The sequence below is a fragment of the Canis aureus genome, chromosome 5 (genome assembly GCF_053574225.1).
Source record: "Canis aureus isolate CA01 chromosome 5, VMU_Caureus_v.1.0, whole genome shotgun sequence".
Classification (NCBI taxonomy): domain Eukaryota; kingdom Metazoa; phylum Chordata; class Mammalia; order Carnivora; family Canidae; genus Canis; species Canis aureus.
In genome coordinates this window covers 14,708,704-14,733,134 of record NC_135615.1, presented here as the reverse complement: position 1 = coordinate 14,733,134, position 24,431 = coordinate 14,708,704, and the positions used below count along the sequence as shown (strand labels likewise).

Genomic DNA, 24,431 nt, shown 5'->3' with positions numbered 1-24,431 from the left:
GAGTTGATCAAGCAGAAGAAAGAATCAATGAATGTGGCGAAAGTTCATTTGAAATTATCCAGTCAGAGGAAAAGAAAGATTGACAAAGAGTGAAAAAAGCCTACAGAAGTTATTGGACACTACTAAATGAACCAATATACATATTACTGGAGTCTTGGAAGGAGAAGAAACAGAGAAAAGGACAGAGAGCTTATTTAAAGACATAGTAATTTGAGAACTTTACAAATCTGGGCAGTGAAATGGATATCCAGACTCATGAAACCACTGGACTCCAAATAGATTGAACATAAAGAATTCCACATCAAGAAACATACAGTTAAACTGTCAAAGACAAAGAGGAATTGAAGATCAAGAAGAAGTGACTCATCACATGACAGAGGACCCACACACACACATACACACAATAAGACTATCAGTGGATTTCTTGATAAAAACGTTGCAAGCCAGGAAAGGGTGGGATGATATAACTCAGAGTACTGAACTGCCAACCAAGGTTACTATACCAAGCAAAACTATTTAAAATGAAGAGGAGATAAAACCACTTCTATATAAACAAAAACTGAAGACAGTTTGTTGCTAGGCCTATTTTGCAAGAAATCCTAAGTGAATTCCTCAAATGGAATTAAAACATTTCTAAACAAGAACATTAAAATGTATTAATAGGGGATCCCTGGGTGGCTCACCGGTTTAGTGCCCACCTTCAGCCCAGAGTGCTATCCTGGAGTCCCGGAATCAAGTCCCACATCGGGCTCCCTTCCTGGAGCCTGCTTTTCCCTCTGCCTGTGTCTGCCTGCCTCTCTCTCTCTCTCTCTCTCTCTCTCTCTGTCATGAATGAATAAATAAATAAAATCTTTAAAAAAAATAAAATGTATTAATAATATAAATATTATAGTATAAATTTCACTAGTAAAGGTAAATACATAGGCAAATGCAGAATAATATAACACTCTACAAGTTATTTGATATAAAAATTAGAAGACAAAGTAGTAAGAATTACTATAACCATAGAAATTGGATAGCAAATTCACAGTATAAAAAGAAGTAAACACTGATTTCAAGAACACAAATGTGTGTGTGGGGGCAAAGCATAATATTTTTCTATGCAGTTGAACTTAAGTTCTTATAGAATTAAAATAAATGATTATAAATAAAAAAAATTTTATATGAGCCTCTTGGTAACCACAAAGGAAAAATTTATCACACATACCCAAAAGAGAAAGAGAAAGGAATCAAACCAGGTTACTATAAAAAAAATTATGAAAGAAGACCACAAGAAGAGAATAAAAATAACTGCAAAACAGAAAGCAATTAATAAAACAAATAGTTAAGTCTTTACATATCAATAATTATTTGAAGTATAAATGAATTAAACTCCCCAATGAAAAGAGATAGAGTGGCTGACTGGATTTTTTAAAGAAAAATAAAAAAACAAGATCTAATGATAAGCTGACTACAGGATACTCACTTTAGATATCATAGGCTGAACGTGAAGGGATAGAAAGGATATTCTATAGAAATGGTAACCAAAAGACACCAAGGTGGCAATAATTATATTCAACAAAACAGACTTTAAGAAGTTGTCACTGTAAACAAAGGTCATTATGTAATGATAAAGCTATAACAGATAAACAGGTAGATATTTACCCAACATCAAAGTACCTAAATATATAAAACATATATTGACAGATCTAAACAGAAAAACTTGACAACAGTAGAATAATAGTAGAAGACTTCAATGTATCCCACTTTCAGTAAATGAATAGAACACCCAGGCATAAAATCAATAAGGAAACAGCTGACTTAACACTATAGACCAAATAGACCTAACAGACATAGAATTTTCCACCAAACAGCAGCAGAATATACATTCTTCTCAAGTGCACATGGAACATTCTCTAGGATAGATCGCATGTTAGATATAAAACATATCTAACAAATATTAACAAAGAAGATTGAAATCATATCCTCTCGACCCACAGAAGAACAAAGCTAGAAATCAGCAACAGAAAGAAAATAGAAAAATTCACAATTAGGTAGAAAATAAACAACATACTCTTGAACAACCATTGAGTGAAAGAGGAAATGAAAGGCAATTTTAAAGCTAACTTGAGACAAAGAAGACCATGAAAATGCAATTCAGCGAAACCTGGGATAAAGCAAAAGCAACAGTGAGAGGAAAATCTATAGCAATAAATGCCTGCATTTTAAAAAGAAAGGTCCCAAACAACCTACCATTACATACAGTTCAAGGAACTAAAGAACAAGCTGCACCCAAAATTAGTGGAAGGAATGAAATGATAAATATTAGAGCAGAAATACAGAATAGAAAAACAATATAAAAAAATCAACAAAACTAAGAATCAGTTTTTTGAAAATATAAACAAAAATGATTCAGCTAGTTCAAGGAAATAAGAACACTCACTCAAATATAAAGAGGATACATTACAACAAATGACCCAGAAACAAAAAGGATCATAGAGCCTATTAAGATAATTATACACCAATAATTAGATAACTTAGAAGAAATCAGTATATTCCTGGAGGCATACAACCTACCAAGACTGAATAAAGAGGAAATAGAAAATCTGCACAAACCTATAACAAAGAGATTAAATAAGTGATAAAGAAAACCTTCCCACAAAGAAGAGGCCAGAACTAGATGACTTCATTGAGGGAATTCTAACAGACACTCAAACTAATACCAATCCTTCTTCAATGCTTCCAAAAAAAAAAATGAAATAGATGGAATACTCCTAAACTCATTTTGAGGCCAGCTTTACCAGACAGCACAAGAAAAATTTAAAAAGCTACAGGTAAATATTTCTGATGAACACAGATGCAAAAATCCTCAGTAAAATGCTAGCAGCAGCTCATTAAAACAGTCATACACCATGGCCAACTGGGATTTCTCCCTTGGATACAAGAATGATTCAACCTGTGATAATCAATGTAGTGTACCCCACATTAATAAAAGGAAAGACCAAAAAAAGGCTATGTGATAATCTCAATAGATTCAGAAAAAGCATTCAAATCTTTTAATAAAATACCTCCACAAAGTACGTATAAAAGGAACATACTTAAAACACAAAAGCCATATATGAAAAACACAAGACTCACACCATAATCAATGGGAAAAAACTGGGAAGCATTTACTCTAAGATGCAGCAGAAGGCAGGGATGCCCACTTTAACCACAACTAGCAACATGGCATTAAAAAACCCTAGCCAGCATAATCAAGCAAGAAAGAGAAATAAAAGGCATCCAAATCAGAAGAGAAGTAAAATTATTGCTCTTCATAGATAGCATGATTATGTATGTAGAAAACTGTAAAGATTCCAAATACTCAGATGCATACAAACACACACCATAAAGCCTTTAGAACTAATAATGTAGCAAAGTTAAAGGATGTAAAATCAACATACAACAGTTAGTTGCATTTGTATACACTGACAGATACATTATCTGATAAAGAAATATGAAAATAGTCCCATTCAAATTAGCTAGGCAAAGTATAAAATACCTAGGAAATAACCAAATAGGCGAAGACTTATACACTGAAAATTCTAAAGCACTGATGAAGGAAATTAAGACAATAAATGGATCCCATATTCATGGATTGGAAAAGTTACTATTGTTAACATGTCCGTATTACCCAAAGTGATTTATAATTTTTTTAAATTTATTTATTAGAAAGCAAGCACATGAGCACAAGTTGGGGGGTGGCATAGAGGGAGAGAGAGGGAGAGGATCTCAAGCAAACCCTCTGCTGAGTGTGGAGTTCAGAATAGGGCTTGATCTCATGACCCTGAGACCATGACCTGAGCTGAAATCAAATCAGACACTTGACTGAGCCCCCCAGAAGCCTCCCCAAAGTGTTCTATAAATTTAATGCAATCTCTGTCCAAATATCAAAGACATTTTTTATGGAAACAAACAATCCTAAAATTTGTATGGAACCATGACCCCAAATAGTCAAAGCGATCTTGAACAAGAAGAACAAAGCTAGAGGCATCATACTTCCTGATTTCAAATTATATTATGAAGTTACAGTAATCATAACAGTACCAGCATTAAAACAGACAAGTAGACCAATGGAATAATACTGAGAAAAAAATAAACCTATGCATTTATAGTCAGCTGGTCTTTGATAAGCATTCCCATAAATAAGTAACAGAGAAAGGATAATCTCTTCAACAAATGGTGTTGGGAAAGCTGGATATCTACATGTAAAAGAATGAAGTTCTTACACCATTCACAAAAATGGATTAAAACTTAAATGTAAGACCTGAAACTATCAAACTGATAGAAGAAAACAAAGGGAAAAGTTTATGTTGGTCTTAGCAGTTTTTTTGGAAATGAGACCAAAAGCACAGGAACAAATGCAAAAAAAAAAAAAAATAGACAAATGGAATTACAGCAAACTAAAGAGCTTCTGCACAGCAAAGGGAAATAAAGTGAAAAGGCAGCCTACAAAATGGGAAAAACTACGTATCCAATAAGAGGGTAATTAAAATATATAAGGAAGTCATACAACTCAATACCGAAATACAAATAACCCATTCAAAATGATCCAAGAACCTAATAGACATTTCTCAAAAGAAATTCAGGTGGGTAAGAGGTATGCAAAAAGGTACCCATCATCTCTAATCATCAGAGAAATACAAATAAAAACTAGGTCATATTACTTCATACCTATCAGGATGACTATTGTCAAAAAGATAAGAAATAGCAAGTAGTGGTAAGGATGTAAGGGGAAAGGGAATCCTTGTATACTGTTGGTGGAAATTGACTCAGTATAGCCACTATGGAAAAGAGATTGGAGACTGCTCAGAAAGTTAAAAATAGGGATCCCTGGGTGGCGCAGTGGTTTAGCACCTGCCTTTGGCCCAGGGCGAGATCCTAGAGACCTGGGATCGAATCCCACGTCGGGCTCCCGGTGCATGGAGCCTGCTTCTCCCTCTCCCTCTGCCTGTATCTCTGCCTCTCTCTCTCTCTGTATCATAAATAAATTTAAAAAAAGACTTAAAAAAAAAAGAAAGTTAAAAATAGAACTATATGATCTAGCAATCCCATTTCTGAGTATATACCAAAGGAAATAAAATCAGAATCTTGAAAAAATCTCCTGCACTCCCAAGTGCAACATTATTCACAATGATCAAAATATGGAAGCAATCTAAATGTCTTTTGACCGATGAATGGATAAAGAAAAAATACATATGTATACAGAAACATAAAGGAATATTATTCAGGCATAAAAGAAATAAGGAAATCCTGCCACTTGTAACAGTATGGATGGAACTGGAGGATGTTATGCTGAGCGAAATAAGCAAGACACAGAAAGAGAAAACTGCATGATCTCACTTTTATGGAGAATCTAAAGTAGTCAGTCATAGAAGTGGAGAGTAGAATGATTTGCCAGGGGCTGGAGGAATGAGCAAATGGAGTGGTGTTGATCAAATGATACAAAGTTTTAGTTATGCAAGACAAATAAGTTCTACAGATCTAATGTACAGCATGGTGATGACAATACTGTATTATATACCTGAAATTTGCAAAGAGGATATATCTTAAATCTCACCACACTCTAAATGGTAACTATATAGAGGTGATGATATATTAATTAGCTTGATTATGGTGCTCTTCTCACAATTGTATACATACATCAAAGCATCAAGTTGAAAACCAAAAGTATATATGATTTTATATGTCAAAGTTATCTCATTAAAGCTGCTAAAAAGTTAAAAATTCAGGAAAAACATTTTATAAGAAATGAAATTCCAGGGATCCCCGGGTGGCTCAGTGGTTTAGTGCCTGCAGCCCAGGGCGTGATCCTGGAGTCCTGGGATCGAGTCTCACATCAGGCTCCCTGCATGGAGCTGGCTTCTCCCTCTGCCCGTGTCTCTGACTCTCTGTCCCTTTCTTTGTCTCTTATGAATAAATAAAATCTTTTAAAAAATGAAATTCCAATTTCTTTCTTACTCTCATATGATGTGTGTAATATGTATTTTCTAGTCTTTATGTCATAAGCTTAGATATCTACATGACGGTAATGCACCAGACTGTTTAAAATGGAAAATAAGAAATTGAAAATACTGAATTTGAATCCTTTGTGAACTCTTTAGCTATTTTCCTCTAAGATACTGAAGTAAACTTTAAAATATTATTTGATATAAATAAATAAATTAATTAATTAATTAATTTAAAATGTTATTTGATTAGAGATTTAAAGTACCTTGCAAGCTAGGAGATACTACAGATGTACCTAAGTCTTATTTTGAGAGCACTAGAGAGAAATACAGAAGTACATAGAAAGAATGAATCCAATGCACATTTTATAGCTAATCCAAGGGCTCAACCACTTGGGCACATATTTTCCAAATATAATGATTCTATAAAGCAAACATTTTCTTGATTGTACCATAACAGCCTGAAAGTTTGTATTTGTGGCATTACTCTGATTAATGAAATCAGCTCCAGTGCAAATATTTGGGCTGTCAGATTATTTACAAAACCATTACTATCCAGTTCTGCAGCTGCTACCCTAGTTCTGGCTCTCATCTTTTTACATCTGGTTCATTGTATCTTCTATGCTAGAATCTGTGCCTCCGTTTTGCCCTGCTTAAATTTATTTAAGCAATATCTTTATGTTTCCAAGTTCCAGTTGGGAGTTTTAGTAGTCTTCCATTAGTTACCAAATCAAAAACTCAACCTACAATTTCACATTTTCCAAATCCTGCTTATTCTTACTCTTCAGCACAGTTTCTTCATGGTAACAATTATTCTTTTCAGCATGGCATCCCACTTCTTGTCTTGGTACCTCATCATTTCTCTTTAAGGATATACTCCTCCTTGATTATAATTTAAAACAACAGCCAAAAATACCTTGTTAGGTTTGAGTTTTAGATTGATTTTCTAATCTGGATCATTCTTTGTTCTGGATCCTGAAAGCATCATCAGGAAGTTGAGTATTCTAGTTAATTAGTGGCTTATCACATATTACTCGTAGGTTAACAATGCTAAGCACTCTTTATTCAGTCAACTTAACGTTATGAGAAAATATACTGCAATATAGTTAATGCTTCTTTGATGATATAGAAGGCTTTCACTTAGAAGTTTTGATGTATAGGAATGCTGGTTAATGGAAATGTCAATTTTACTGTCTTTCATATTTCCTGATGTTTTATTTATTTGAAGCTATTGTAAATATTTTATATGTTTTATATTTTTAATCAGGCAGTAATTGTTTCTATTCCTCTGCTCCGAACACCTAATATGGTACTTTGTATAGAGTAGATTTTCATAAAATATTTGACTCATTCTGTCAGAAAATATTTGTTAAAAATCTGCTATGGGCCAGGGCATAGGACTTTATGACTATAGTTATGGACAGTTTATGCTCTAAACTTGCTTTCAGACTAATGGAAGAGATAGACAAGTAGACAGAAATACCTAGTACAGTGTAAGTTCTCTGATAGAAGTACATACATAATATTATGTGGTACCTTTTCAGTTCAGAAAGTATTAGGCAAAAAAATAAATAAATAAAAGAAAAGAAAAGAAAAGAAAGTATTAGGCAAACTTTTTCCAGTAGAAGCAGTATCAAGGAGAGAATTAGGAAGCTTAAACTCCTTATAGTCTTCAGTCCCCCAAACTGTACCAGATGAAATTTATAATCCAAGTAGCAGGTTTTTTGTTATCCAAATATAGCTGTAAGACAAACGTCCAGTTTTCTTTCCCTTCAGAGTGCCACCACTAAACCTTCTCATATAGAAATTCTGGAGCCACCTTTAAGTGGAAGGGAAGTCTAAGTGGGGTATGTAGAAAGTCATTCTCAAGGAGACAGGACCAAGAATATTCCTGGGATGGGAACATGAACAAAGGCCAGTGGTGAAAAGAGAAGATGGCGAGTTAGAGGGAGTAGTTCTCTAAGGTCTACATATAGATTTGGTTGGAAGGGTTGGTGAAGCAGAAATGGTCATAGATGCGTTGTAGAAGTAGACAGGAGTCAGGTGGTGAAGGGCTTTAAAGGCTTCATGATTCATGATTCTTTCTCATGAAACCAATGGGAAGTTAATGAAAGGTTTTAGGTGAAAGAAAAATGACGGGATCCTGTTTAAATGTCAGAGTTGTTCTAAGCCCAATTTAGATGTTTAGTTCATTTTCATATCTTTTATTAATCAGATTTCTAAAAATGTTACTCTATACTTTCTTACTCTCAAAAAATATTCTTTATAAAAAACATTTGGAATATTTACCTCCTTATCCTTTTAAAAGTTTTGCTTTCCTAGCATTAGAACTATTGAGAATTTTAAAGTTCTACCCAGTAATTCAGTACTGAAAAATAGTAATAATAAAAGGAAAATCACTTTATTTTTACTTCTGGTGCTGTTTAATGTTTATTTAGTTTTTATGGTGAGATGTTGGAGTGGTAGGGGTGATAGTGTCTTGGTTGCTTGCCTCTGTACTCCACTGAGGTTACGAATTGTGTTCTAGAGTGACATTACTAGGTAGGGATTCATTGTTCTAATGATGGTAGCAGTGGCTTCAAAATTTGTACTTGAACCTTTGATTTTATTTATTCAACAAATATGTATGAAGTATTCTTAGTACTAGCGATATTTCTCTAAGCAAAATAGACATAATACCTGACCTAACGTAGCTTCAGTGTAATGGAGGTTATGGATATTAAAAAGTAATCATACAATGTAATTACAAACTATACAATAAATGCTGTGTATAATTGGTATTAGGAGATCATTGAAGAAGTGATATTTAAGTAGAGATTTAAGCTAGGATCTGAGGAATAAGTAGGAGGTAGGCAAAGACAATGTTCTAGGCAGGGTGTATAACATACATGAATGCTTGGAGGTGATGAGATGAGTAGCAAGGGATGGAAGTTGGAGAGGCAGAGGCCAGAGTAGAGAAAGACAAGTTAAGGACTTTGGCTTTTATTCTCAGTATAATGAGAAACCATTAAAAGGTTTTCAACAGGGAAATGATTAAGATGATTTGTCTTAAAATATTACTGTGGCTGATGTGTGGATATTGGCTAAGAGCTAGAATGGATACAGAGACATCAGCTGAGAAACTATTACAGAAGTCTTATTTTAGAATCTGGCACACAGTAGGGTATCAGTAGATATTTCTGGATTAGCTAGATGATCACTATATCACAGTATCTGTTGTGACATCTCAAATTTTTCATACTTTAACAGAGTTAGCTTGAATATTTTCAAGAAGTCACAAAGAGTGGTGCCAGTTTATACTCCTGTTTCCTCAAAATCTCGTATTTTTAAACTACTATTTCACATTGACTAATGTGAAATAAATCCATCATTCATTCTTTCATTCAACAAATACTAAGCGGTTTTAAAATATCAGGTACTTACTGGGGCTGAGGACATAGAATCACTAAATAAAATAGTGATTATACCTGCCATCAAGTGACTTCTAGTCTGGTTAGCCAGATGTACAGATCTAAGCAAAGCCAGCAGTTTTGGCCTAATCCCTATGAAACGATGTGGCATGGAATTTGTCGGTTTATCCCAGCCTCAGCATCAGGAATGTCCTAGATGAACCATACAATGTTTTTGTGAATTAAACTATCTTTTCCTTACCTCCTCTTGGCTCTAATTTGTACTACTAGGTTTCTCCTTTATCTTCACTGAAAATTCAGCCCCTAAAAAATCCTAACACATATGTCAGAGATCTGACAACCTAAAGATTGAATCCCAATCCTCCTTTACTCTTAAAAAGGCTGAGAACTTGCTTAATGGATTATCCTTCTATTGCTACATAACAAATGACCACAATGTAGTGGCTGAAACAACACATTTTTATTAAGTCACATTTCTTGTGGGTCAGGGGTCCAGCACAGTGTAACTGGGTTCTCCACTCAAAACTGCAATCAAAGCATCAGTCATACTGCATTCTCACATGTAACTCAGGTTCCTCTTCCAAGCTCACTTAGATTGTTGACAGAATTCATTTCCTTATGCCCCTCTCCATAGGTAGTTCACAACCTGGCTCTTTGCTCCTTCAAGGACACAGAAGAGAGCGAGTCTCTGCTACTTGGAATCTCATAGCTCAGAAGGCCTAAGACCTCTTTTAAAGCTTTTTCCTGATTAAGTCAAGGCCACTCAGGATAATCTGTTTGATAAACGCAAAGTCAACTGATTAGAAACTGGCAATACAGCTGCAAGATCCCTTCACATTTGTCATATAACCAAACATTATAATGAGAGTGGTATCCCATCATATTCATAGCTCCTATCCATATTCAGGAGGGAATTATTCTGCCTGTCACAATTGCCCTTTTTTAAATCTCGGTATCTGTTGGCTTCCAACCAGGCATGCTCTTCTTAGTATCTCTGTCTCTCTGATGGTCTCTCCATTTTGTAAATGTTGAGGTTCCCCAGAATATCCCATTAACCCTCCATCCTGTTTCTTGACCCTGTATCTGTTGTTTTGCACTGGCCAAGGACCAATTTCCTACTAAAAATAAATCTAACAGCACATTCTTTTTCCTTCAATCACTTGCTGAAGAACACAAACTAGTGAGATAAATGAGTAAAATAAAAGCCATCTATTATTCTGCCATTCTTGGATCCATTTGGGAAGAAACGGGAAGATTCCTAGCTTAGAGGAGCATTATTGGTTCAGCTCTAGCTACTTCAGGTAGGGTAAGTTGTTCATGGATGGTGAAGAAAACCTCGAGGATGGTTGGGAAAACTTCACCAGGTTAGGAGATAGGGAGTTGTGTCAGCTGAGTCTAGAAGATGTAGCTGCAATAGCATGAGAGAGTATTGTCTTGTTCCTTAGAAGAATATGAGTGTGGTCATGACTTATTGAGAGGGACCAGGTATGAATGAGTTGGGCAACAGTGTGCTAATTCACCAACCAATGATTTCAAAGTATATTGCTAAAAACAAATAGATTCTTTGACATCAGCCATAGAAACTTTTTTTTCTAGATGTGTCTCCTCTAACAGGGGAAACAACAGCAAAATTAAACTCTTAAGGCTATACCAAAATAAAAAGCTTTTGCATAGCAAAGAAGATCATCAACAAAACAAAAAGGCAACCTAACATGGACAAAGATATTTGCAAATGGTATATTCAATAAGGAGTTAATATCCAAATATATATAAAGAACTTCTACACCTCAATACCAAAAAAATAATTCAATTAAAAATGGGCAGAGGACCTGAAAAGACAGGTCCTTCTTTTTCCAAAGAAGATATCCAGATGGCTAAGAGACACATGAAAAGATACTCAACATCACTAACCATCAGGGAAATACAAAATCAAACCACAATGAGATATTACTTTACACCTTTCAGAATGGCTAAAATTAAAAACACAAGAAATAGCAAGTGTTGCTGAGGATGTGGAGAAAAAGGAACCCTTGTGCACTGTTAGTAGAAATGCAAATTGGTTTAGCCACTGTGGAAAACTCTATGTTTGGATAGACCTAGAGGGTATAATGCTAAATGTAATAAGTCAGAGAAAGACAAATACTGCATGATTTTACTCATATGTGGAATTTAAAAAACAAAACAAATGAACAACGAAAAAAACAGACTCTTAAATACAGAGAACACACTGGAGATTGCTAAAAGGGAAGGAGGATGGGGATATGGATTTGAAAAAACTTTAAATAAACTCAACACCCAATGTGGGGCTTGAACTCACGCCTGCAAGATGAAGAAGTTTTAATAAAAAAATTAAAAACAAATACATTCTTAAAATTTAAGTGTAGCTGTAGTATTTTCGCCTGAATTTGACCTCTGTCCTCTAGCAGAATTAAGTATCTTGCATACAACTTAAGGCCTTCAGTCTTCTGTAGTCTTAATTTAGGAATAGCTTGGAGGAATTTACTTGGGAAAAGCAGTGCCTTTCCTCTTTGTGAAATGACCTAACTCTCTCTTTTTATCTGATTGGTTTGTTAAAAACCAGGTTAGAGGGGTGCCTTGGTGGCTCAGTTGGTTGAACACCTGATTCTTGACTTCAGCTCAGGTTGTGATTTCAGGGTCATGAGATCAAGCCCCATGTTGGGGAGGAGTCTGCTTGAGATTCTCATCCCCCCTTCCCCTCTGCCCCTCCCTACTCTGTACTTTCATTCTCTCTCTCTCTCAAATAAATAAATCTTTAAGAAAATCATCCTAGAAAAAAAAAGCTTAGACATTATCTCCCTATTAAAGTACTTTCATTTTTAGAAACCTGCACCCCCCAGTATCTATCCTTGAGAAAGTTCATCCTTTTCTCCTTTTCCAGATTTATGTCAGTTATACCTATCATAATATATTAGACAACTTAGTTATTCACATGTTTGTCCACCATACTAGTTAGATCCTTGCTGGTAGAAATTGATATATTCATTTTATTTTTTAAAAGTGATTTTATTTATTTGAAAGGATATATTCATTTTCTCTTTTTAAATTTTTACTTATTTATTAGAGAGAGAGTATACAGGAGGAATGGCAAAGGGAGAGAGAGAATCTCAGGCAGACTCTTCACTAAGCGTGGAGTCTGTAGCAGGACTCAATCCCATAACCCTGAGCCCTGACCCAAGCCAAATTAAAGAATTGGACGCTTAACTGACTGAGCCGCACAGGGGTCCTGATATATTCATTTTCTTAACTATAGTGCCTGACATAACCAATGCCTCATAAGTGTTTTAAATAAGTAAATGAATCAATCATTGCACTAACCCAAATCATAATATTCTCACCCACTTTACTTCAGGTGACCAGATCCGATTCCCTTGGGTATAGACATCAACCCTGAGAAACCTCTTTTTACTTTGCTCCATGGATATATATATATATATATATCCATATATGAAGTAGAAGTACTGCCATCTGTTCTGTAGGTAGTTTGGTCTGACTTAGAGTTCTTTGCCTCCCTCTCCCCGCTCCCCTCCCACACCAATCAGCATGTTTTAAAGATTTTACTTATTTTTTTATTAATGAGAGACACAGAAAGAGAGGCAGAAACACAGGCAGAGAGAGAGAGAGAGAAGCAGGCTCCATGTAGGGAGCCCGACACGGGACTCGATCCCGGATATCCAGGATCACGCCCTGGGATGAAGGCAGGCGCCAAACTGCTGAGCCACCCAGGCGTCCCGGCATGTTTTAAAGTTACTAGACCAGACTTCCAAAAAGAAGTCTGGGACTATGGCTGGGACAGTCTTTTTTGTCTTGAAGCCGCATAAGTTACTCCAGAAAGTACAGGAAAAGAAAGCGCTTGGCACAGGGTATAGCAAATAGCCAAGGATCTTCATTATAATTCTTCACATTTGAGTGAACTTCTGAGCCTGTGAAATGGAAGAATAAGGGCTATCATCCCAGCATCCTTAGGTTTGGGTATGGGCCAAGGAAGACCTTCAGAAATCCCATTTGGAAATGTAACCTACATTTTTAAGACTGTAGGGGATGAATAATTTTAAGGTTTTATAATATTTTGGAGTAAGGAAACTAATTTTTTAATTCATACTTAGCAGAGATAGTATCTTCAGATTATCATCTCCATTTAAGACCCTTGTGTATTTGACTGTTGAAAAGCAATGTTAAAGATGATAAAGTAGCATCACTAGAAATATGGCCTTGGAAGAACAATCACGTCCAATTGGAAATGTCTTTTTAATTTGAGAATTCTATAAAATACGAATGACAGTAGCATAGGAATATAGAATTAGTGATACGGATAACAATGCGTCATTGATTTCAGAAATCTCTATGTGGCTCTTCTTCTGGAATATGAACAGAAATTAGTTTCATGGTTTTCTCTGGTCATCATTTTTTGTTGGTACTTACTTCATCAGAAGATATTCAACTGACTATAATTAACTAAAAGTTCTTGTTTAAAAAAGAATCTTTTGTGGATGAAAAATTGAGCCCACAAGATGACTTTTTATTGTGCCATAAATGATGTTTTTAAGTTAACAGCTCTAAAACCAGGTGAAGGTAATAAATGATTCAGTAAAAATTGAGACATGCATGTGATTTTTTTTTCATCGTAAAACATTTTAATATTATGCATGATTTTCCAACTTCTTTTTCTGTTTTCAAATTATTCAGGTAACAAAGGTTTATGCAGTAGGCATACTCCCACAAGGTTGTATTACCATATAATGTGAATATGTAAGGTCAGATTTTAAGAAACTAAGTAGTCATAGACTTCTCGTTTATCTCTTCCCCAAATGTAATGTTTTATCTTTTGCTATCTCTAAACAGGCACACTGGTAGGAAGAAATGGAAAAATGGGGGAAAGTGGGTTGTGTAGGATTTTTAATCTGAAACTTAATAGGAAATCTTAAAATAGTCAATTAAAATCTGATTGTAGTTACTTGTTATCAAATGTTCTTTAGCCCCAATCTGTTGGTATTGTTAGTCCTTAAATGAGGAGTTTTAGTAGTGTGCCACTGTCATTTCAACAGGTAATCTCCAAAAGTGTCATGATTCTATAATCATTCCAGAGCACTCTGGAATCATGGAAATAATTTAGATTTTTCCTAGAGATTCTATAATGATCAGTTACTATAAAGGACCTGTTGTGCAAAACCATATTGTTTCTTTTGTTTTTTTTTTTTCATTGTTATATTGTCCTTGTTTTGCCTATTTTGATTGTTTGTTTTAGCTTGTTATTTTAGGTCTTTGCCTTCTAAGTGGTACTTTATCCCTTTATTCTAAATTTTAATTTAATTTTTTTCAGAAAGATATTTTGCCACTCTGTTAAAACATTTTACATCTTCTCTAACATGTTTACTAAATTCATGTTGAAGAAATACATTCAGATTATCAGCTAAATGGGGTAATTAATAGCCAGTGGCATCATCAGTGATATTATACATTTTTCCTTATAGAATGGTCTTCTCATCCATCATGCCTTTCCATGGCATTGTTTCAGGTAGATCAACAAATTAATTATTGTATTTTGTTTTTATTATACCATGAATAATGCCTCATAATGAATGAATTAATTAATGAATGAAATTCATTGGGAAGGGTTTTTTTTTAGGAGGATGTGTTTAAATGGTGCTACAATTTAGTTTATTGCGCTGAATCCACATAGAGTCTGTACTTGACATAATTAATAAAAGATTTGGTTAACCTTCTTTATATTGAACATTTAAGAAGTATACAGTTCTGTTGTACATTAAGATTTGAATTCCTTATGTACAAGAATATTTACTACCTTCTTTGTTTCATTTCAGAATGACCTTATTTAAAAATGTATGAGGCTATTTATAATCGACTGTGTGTCAGTGATTAAAGAGGTGTGAATAATAGGTTATTGGAACTTGACAGCTCCTGGTTTGCTAAACTAGTGTTAGAACATTTATGCTGCTCAGATGTACTTTATTTTTCTAAGGTAGGAATTTTTCTTTTGACATGTGTATTATTGGCGCAATATATTCCATAGGTTTTTCTCTTTAAAGTTGTGTACCAAATCATAGTATTTTATTGATTTACTTTATGCTTCATATTTTCTTCAACTTAATGAATCAGCATTTTATGCTTAATAATTATAACCTTAATATGGGTTTAATCAAACATCCGATATAGACAGCATTGGTCTCCTATCTGAACCTTTCCAATAAGACAAATGCAATCAAGTTTCTTTTTTTTAATGGAAAAAACAATTCTTACAGAAAATTTGAAAATGTTTAGTAAGTTGATATTCACCAGTTGTTACTTTGGTGGAGAATGTCAGTACTTCTGAAGATATTTGGGATAGCACAATATATCCAAAAAAAGAGCTGTATACTTAATATTTCAGCAAACCTTTATTAATTTTAAATATCAAGACCAGAAAAATATGAACTTGAATTAATTGAATTTATTAGATAATATTTTTATTTAAGAATAAAGAGAAAGGTAGGAAAGTATTTTAAAATTTGAGTAAACCAATAATTAACCTAATGACTTTTCACTGCTACCATACATTCAGAGCACTTTGTCAGTGTGCATTCTAAAATACACTACAGATTTATCTAATATCCATTTTAGCATTGTCACTCATTTATCCCTTACCAGCCAGGAGGTTAAGTTTCTGAAAAGAATGAGGTTAGTGAAATTGAAACAGAGAAAGTCAAGCTTCACAAAAAACAAAGGTTAGGGAAATATCCATAAAAATTACTCGGTATATATTTCACTGTTAGTCTGAGAAATCTTTTTAAAAATTTCAGAGTAAACCACATCTCTCAGCGTGATAAACTTCCTAAACTCCTTACTTGATCCACTGTTTTTAGTCATGATCTGTAGCATTTTGAAGTATGTAAATTGTACCCATTTTTAAAGTTTTTAAAGCCTGATTTGAAACTTACTTTTTCATTTCATTTTTCCCTTGCTTTATTTTTTTCCAAGTCTGAAAAATCATTGTGAAGCAGCTTGTATTTTGATGGTACCTAAGGGCATATTTTTCTAAAATTGAACATCTTCCCATCTATTGAGAAATTGGAATGCAAATATTTACCATAGGGTGGGAAAACTGGTTGAAGGTATCAAACAGAACTGTATGTGCATACATATAAACAGCCCAAAGGTTTTGTGAAAATTAAATGTGATGTATTCAAAGCACCCACACAGCAAGAACATTTATTCCTGGAGTACCCTGGTACTTTGGAGAGAATGCCCAGAGAAGTTTTTAACTCTTAACTTTCCTAATTACTTTCTCTGTGAATTTGAGTAGCCTGCCTAATTTCTTCAAGCTTCATATGCCTTTTTCTTAAAAAGTGGTAATACCAACTCTACCAGTCAGTCTTACAGTATTCTGTTCTGGTTGGAGTGCTTTGCAATTTGTAAATTGCAATAGAGTTTTAAAGTCTGAAGATGTAATTTTACTCCTTGTCAACTTGAAGATTCAGGTTGAATACACAAGCGACCACACCCCTCCCCCACACAGGGTGACTCAGGTTGCCAGGTGTTCAGAGTTAAGAGATGACTTGGGAAAAAACATGATAGTGTGGGGAGCTCCCTATGGATATTCATTGACTTCAAGTTCATTTTGGTGTTCCGAAATGCTTTTCTTGAAAGACAGTTTTATGTCTGTAACTTCACTCCAAAGCCTAGAATATTGCGATATTGTGACTATAAAGCCAGTCTAACTTTATAATTCTACAGTAGTGCAAAGAACCCTAGTGTTGTTTAGGTTTTACAACTGGGGACGTCCTGTATTCTGACCGCTCAAGTGCACAAGCTAATCCCACCCGTATCCTGTTTGTGAATAATTGGATGGATGCCTGGAAATTCTAGTGCCAGATTATATAGCACCCTCTACAATAGAACTCTCTAGTTGGAGTGTTTATTTACCTTCTCCCTAATCAAACACCTCTTGTAGGTGAGTCTCTTTGCTCAAAAAAGGCAAGATTAAATAATAAAACATATTTAATTATGTTTCTGTAGTCATACTTTGCATGCATTTCCAGTTGATTTAGATGGAAGACATATCTAAAATACAAATCCAAGGCTGTAGTCTTTCTGTATAATGGAGGAAATAGGTTTTGAATTGTACACCTCTTCCCATAAAAATAGAAAAGATTGTTCTGGGAAGAGAGAGAATTTCTTAATTATCTTCTTATCTAAATCATTAAGAATAGGAAAATACCATTTACATCATTGTAGTCTCCCTTGCTATTCCATTCTCTTTACAAAGTGTCAAATGTGTGGTTAAAAGATAGATGCATATAGATGTGTGCAACCTTGTCTTAATTCAGAAAAGAACTCTATTGTTACATCTCAAGAGGATATATGTATTACTGCTGCCGTTTACTACAGCCTTATGATTAGGCCTTATGATTATGGACACAAGCTCTGGAATCAATATCCTGACTACAAATGCTAAATCCATCACTTACGAAAGAATTCTAATGGTATGGTGTAAATAAAACCTCCCTTCTGTCTAATTGCTACATTCTCACCCATAATTAGTGTATTAATAAAGACTGTTTTGGTCATGAGCTTTAGAAACCCAGCTCAGTCACTTAGGCATAGACTAAAAGAGGGAAGAGAACAAGGAGTGGATTCTTTGATTGATCCAGGGGTTCAAACTATATCATCAAAACTCAGTCTTGATCTGTTTCTCTCAGTCTCTTTTTCTGTTTTTAATTCTTTCTCTCATCATCTCCCATCTGAGTTATAAAGGGCTTGAAATGGTTATTTTAAAAGCCAGTGAGTCTGTCAGGAATACTATAGACTAAAATTTTTTTAAGATAGATTGATGATTGATTGATTGATTTATGATAGACATAAAGAGAGGCAGAGACACAGGAGGAGGGAGAAGCAGGCTCCATGCTGGGAGCCCGATGTAGGACTCTATCCCGGGACTCCAGGATCAAGCCCTGGGTGAAAGGCAGGCGCTAAACCGCTGAACCACCCAGGGATCCCCTATAGACTAAATTCTTACTGAGGGGAGGAGTCTCAAAGGATTCTGAGATCTTGTTTTTCATGTTCTTAGTATGCAATTGTGCTTATGATTTTGAAGTCTAAATCTTTTAATTATTTATACTTCTAAATGGTATTTGAAATAATAGACTATTTAAAATTTCCTACTCTACCAGGTACAGATTACTAGAATGAATCAAGGTGAAATGCTTATAAATATGGTTGTGTCCTGAGGAAACTTTGTTTTTTTTTTTTTTTAACTTTTATTTATTTATGATAGTCATACAGAGAAAGAGAGAGGCAGAGGCAGAGGCAGAGGGAGAAGCAGGCTCCATGCACCGGGAGCCCGACGTGGGATTCGATCCCGGGTCTCCAGGATCGCGCCCTGGGCCAAAGGCAGGCGCTAAACCGCTGCGCCACCCAGGGATCCCCTGAGGAAACTTTGTATATGTATGGTGTGTAAGGCATTATTTATCACTTATTGTATATCACTTACTGTGCTAAGCAGTTTACATAAATCACCTAATTTGCTCCTTTAAACAGTCTTATAAGTGATTTTTATTATCCCGTTATATGTGAAGAAACCAAGACTTAGGAAGGATACTTTTCCCAAAACAATCATTGAGTGTTTGACCCATAATTTGAACTCATACCAGCCTGACTCCAAAGCCTGTTACATTGTCTTATTATATATTTATATCTTTTATTAATAAACTGCCTCCTTATGCAAGCTAAATAAATATTGCCTTTTAATATAGTATCATAGATTGCTACTGTTAATAGACATGTCTTGAACTTCCTAAAAATTCTTTTTTTAAGTTTAATAACTACTTAGTCATATGACTTTTATCTAAATTTTCTAATTTTTGTGTTAAAATTTAACAAACCAATCTGAACCATAAAATCTGGTTTTACTTTTTAAAAAAATTTCTACCACTAAAATATAGTATAAAAATTTTACCCTTGGCTGTAGATTGTTACTTGGAAAATAAATTGCTGCATAGACACACACCCAATCTGTATGGAAAGCAAAGCAGTTTATGAAAATGTTAGCTTTTATTTAGATCATAAGCCTTTCTAGCTATAGAAACATTGTTTAGAATTAACTTCTATAAGCAAAATTGAAAACAAACTTTAGAAGTTAGCATAATATAAAGTTTACAGCTTACGAAAATTATTTAAATAGCAATTATTTTCTTTGCTTTTATGGAAGAAATAAATTCCAATGATTCAATTTATAGTACACATTCTTTTGCATGGAGTCGACTTGATTATATAAGGCTTTTCAGTGCCTACTTCCTGTTGCACAAATAATATGTCAGTTTTGTAGATCATGTTTTTGCTTTTCTCATCCAAAAAGCAGGCTTAAGAAATATTTTATATACTTTTTTCCAAACATTCTCTAGAAGTATATGGAGAGGGTGATGCATTGTCCTAAATTAGCAGAGGGCTGGTGTTTACATACAGCAGCTGGTCTCACCTAGTTCCAGGTACATATCTTGGTTGTTGACCAGAAAAGTACCTGGCCAGAAGCCCACATATCTCTCCTGTTATTCTGCTTCTTACAAATGTGGTCTTGCTTGCCAGGAGCATTGCCTTAAACTACACTGGAAACAAGCAACATTCATTGCACTATAAATCTCTGATTACTGCACAAAGAGCAATAGAGGGCAGCTAGAACACAACAAGCCAGCCCCTAGCTTTTTGGCATCCCAAAGTCCTTTGCAGTTCTGAGATATAAAAATCTCAGAAGTGTATTTAAACAAAATTTAATTTAATTTTTTTATAATAAATTTATTTTTTATTGGTGTTCAATTTGCCAACTTACAGAATAACACCCAGTGCTCATCCCATCAAGTGCCCCCCTCAGTGCCCGTCACCCATTCACCCCCACCCCCCGCCCTCCTCCCCTTCCACAACCCCTAGTTCGTTTCCCAGAGTTAGGAGTCTTTATGTTCTGTCTCCCTTTCTGATATTTCCCACACACTTCTTCTCCCTTTCCTTATATTCCCTTTCACTATTATTTATATTCCCCAAATGAATGAGAACATATAATGTTTGTCCTTCTCCGATTGACTTACTTCACTCAGCATAATACCCTCCAGTTCCATCCATGTTGAAGCAAATGGTGGGTATTTGTCATTTCTAATGGCTGAGTAATATTCCATTGTATACATAAACCACATCTTCTTTAATTTTTCATTTTAACAAGCTTTTATAAATTCCATTCACCACTATTAGTAGAAATAAAGATTGTCAAATTTAAATAATAGGTGCTACAGTTTCAAAAAGTCAAAATCCTACAAAGCTATGAAGGAAATAAAATCAAGCAGTAAACCCCAGGTGATACTAATTCATTCAAAACAAATTCAGATCTTGTTTACAGATTTAATGTAACCTTTAAAACATTGTTTTTAGCATGTGTATGGAAGTCTTTAGAAAACTTGAAAGTCATAATTAGTAGTCCATAATTATGAACTATAAATCCTATTTAATATAAGGGAAGGGAGAAGAAATGTGTTGGAAATATCAGAAAGGGAGACAGAATGTAAAGACTGCTAACTCTGGGAAACAAACTAGGGGTGGTAGAAGGGGAGGAGGGCGGGGGTGGGAGTGAATGGGTGACGGGCACTGGGGGTTATTCTGTATGTTGGTAAATTGAACACCAATAAAAAATAAATTAAAAAGAAATAATAATATAACCAATAGAGGGAAGATTATCTTTAATCCTCATTTATGAAAAATGTGACTTGAAGCAATGTAAATATTAAATTGTTGATAGAATAGTTTATTATAATCACATGAGAACAGGAAAAGTGGAGACCCAGAGCTTATAAATTTGGCTATGAACATTAGTGAAATATGAAAGATAATCATAATTGCATGGCACCTGGCTACGTAAACCCTGAATAAGTATTTATTGAGTTAATAAATAATCAGTTTAACAAGTATCATATTCGTTGTATTTATTCCGAATAATATATATATAAAGCATTTTATGGAATATAACATCATATATATATATATAAAACAATATCATATATAGATATATCAGTGTTCTAGTCTTAGCCCTCAAAAGGCATATATTCTTTTTAAGGAGTTAAAGCAGGTATGATAAAAGACTGTAGGATTATACAAGTGATATTTTTACTAATATGCTAATTAACTGCCCCCCAAATATAGACCAGCACTGTCCCATAGGACTTTCTATATCTATTATATCTCATAGCCATTAGCCACATGTGGTCATTGAGCACTTGAAATGTGTCTAGTATGAATGAGGACCCAAACTTCATATCTTATTTATAATTTTAATTAACTTTAGTATGATTAGACATGTGTGATGAGTGGCTACTTATTAACAGTATGAGTCTCAAAAATTTTTGATCCCAGGATCCGTTTACACTCTTTTAAAATATTGAATACCTCAAACTGTTTGATTATGTGGGTTATATTTATCACTATTTACTATATTCACAATTAAAAGTGAAAAAACGTAAAAATAGGGGATCCCTGGGTGGCTCAGCAGTTTAGCATCTGCCTTTGGCCCAGGGTGCGATCCTGGAGTCCTGGGATCGAGTCCCACGTCAGGCTCCTGGCATGGAGCCTGCTTCTCCCTCCTCCTGTGTCTCTGCCTCTCTCTCTCTTTCTCTCTCTCTCTCTCTCTCTCTCTATCATAAATAAATAAATAAATCTTTAAAAAAGAAAAAAAATTTAAAAATGTTTATTAATTGGTCTTTAATAATAAAGGCAGCTAGGGGCACCTGAGTGGCTCATTTGGTTAAGCATCTGCCTTCAGCTCAAGTCATGATCCCAGGATCCTGGGATCCAGCCCTGCGTTGGGCTTCCTGCTCCACTGTGAGCCTCCTTCTCCCTCTCCCTCTCCCTCTCCCTCTCCCTCTCCCTCTCCGTGCCACTCCCCCTGCTTGTTCTCTCTCTCTCTCTGTCAAGTAAATAAATAAAGTCTAAAAAATAAATAAAAACAGCTGAGTTTTCATATTTGCTTCTGCTTTCAATCTGTTGTAACTTGTTATGGTTGAAATATATTAAAACTTGGCCTCACATAGATATGTATGTGGAATTAGCCTTTTCAGGTAATTCTGAGTGTTATTTGTTTACTGCACCAAAACTTACCAAGTAGCAGGTCTTAAAGTTTAGTTGCGATGCAGAATATGAAACCTTGAATTCTGTCTTGAACTTTAAATGGATCTTCTTTACACACTCATGAATTTGTATTTCCTGTACTACTCATTTGGAATATATTGGTTCACTTACTTGTATAGATCTTTCAAATGTTGTTGAGTTATTGCAATTTACCCTATTAAAAAACCCCACTGATACTAGCATCATTTTCTTCAGAAGGGTCTTTAAAATTGAGAAGCTGCGTAACTCACAGTGGCAGTTGCATGTTTTCCAGAATTCTAATTTATACCTGAAAGTTCAAATTTAATTATCAACAACACATTTGGTCTTTTATTTTCCTTGAAGTGACAGGCTTATTATTTGGTTTGTTTATTAGAAAATGTCTTTCAAATATTCAAGTCAGAAAAACCATAGTCGTCATTCCTTTGTAAAATTGGTGTACCATGAAAAAAGCAGCTGGTTCAGCTGGCATTTCAAAACAACTACGTACTTTAATACCCAGCAGAAGTTTATATATTTATATATTTTCTCACACAGAAACATGTATTAAGAGGTATTATTTAATAAAGTAACTTTTACTACTTTATCAGGGACATTCTTAAATGAAATTGGTAATTATTTTTTATTTATTTTTATTTTTTATTGGGAATGAGTATCAGTGAAGGGTGTAGGATATATATGGTTTGCTGCCATGGCCTTGAATCATGCTAAAGCACCAAGAGTTCTGTTTTCCATTGCCTTTGCATCAGTGCAAACGTCAAGAATTAAAAAGGCAAATAATGTAATACCTTAGTACTAATATAAAAACAATTTTGACCTTATTGGCATAGACATGAAAGGAGGAGAGAAATTGCTGTTAGCTAGAATAAGTTGGGGAAGGCTTCATGATAGAGATCACTGTGAAATGCATGCTCTGCTTTCTTTTTCCTGCATTTTCCTATAAAAATTGTTTAATTTGTTTCATTATTAAAATTGTTTAATCATGTTTGTATTTTATATCATTTATAGATTCAAGTATTTTATTGAGTTCTTTGTATAAGTTATTTATATTGTTGAGAAATGTAATATATAGTGTTTATGATAATGGTCATACCAGTAAAAGCATCTACTGTGTCCCTTACTTATAGAACACTTGCTCTGTGCTAGTCATTGTGTTTATTTATGTGCTTTTAAATGCATTAAATTAATCTTCATGGCAATCTTAGGAGGTTGATTTTTACAGAAAGTCCACTGGATTTTGTGCCAGGCTCACAGTTTTTTGTGTAACTATACAAATTAGTTAGCTTCATTGGATTTCAGTTTCCTCAAGGGTAAAATATGGAACTGAGATTTATCTTAACAGGTTTAAAATTCATTAATTTAATACACACTTTACAGGAAGGTAATCCTTTACCAACACATTATTAGAATATTCCATATTTTATTAGGAATCATGAAAATAATTACAAAATCATTAACATAAATCTTTTGGAAACTTTTACTGTCCCTTTTACTTTAAAATTTATTGATTCAAAAAAGTAAAATAAAATAAAATTTATTGATTCAACACATCTTTCACAGCACTTAATCCTTTATTGACATATTATCACGACACTTCACCCTTGACCAAGGTCTTAATGATAAGCATGTGAACATAATGAAAACAAGATGGGATATGGCACTATTGCTGGGAGATGTAAAAAATTATATAGGAGCACAAAGTTTAGGACAAGAGTCAGAAAAAAGTCAAGAGCATCAACAAAGCAATAGTGTTTTAATTTGTTCATTAACTCAACAAATACCCTAAGTGCCTTTGATATTTGGAACTTAGGCTACTGGACTGAACAAGACAATGTCCTTGCCCTCATGGATCTTACCTTTTAGTGAAGAAGTGTGGTAGGTAGAATAATGTCTTCCCAAAGAT

General features: G+C 34.4%; 1 protein-coding gene and 1 long non-coding RNA gene across 6 annotated transcripts in view; one reads left to right on the top strand and one right to left on the bottom strand.

The window, feature by feature from the left end:
* The window catches only part of LOC144313721 (uncharacterized), a 51,073-nt gene extending 28,277 nt beyond the window's left edge, over positions 1 to 22,796 (bottom strand). The window contains exons 1-2 of the long non-coding RNA XR_013379350.1: positions 22,520 to 22,796; positions 19,347 to 19,402 (exon numbers count right to left, since the gene is read on the bottom strand). This is a non-coding gene — a long non-coding RNA (uncharacterized LOC144313721). The remainder of the gene's footprint in view (positions 1 to 19,346; positions 19,403 to 22,519) is intronic.
* ZEB1 (zinc finger E-box binding homeobox 1) overlaps positions 1 to 24,431 on the top strand; it is a 181,152-nt gene that overhangs the window by 82,880 nt on the left and 73,841 nt on the right. The window lies entirely within an intron of this gene.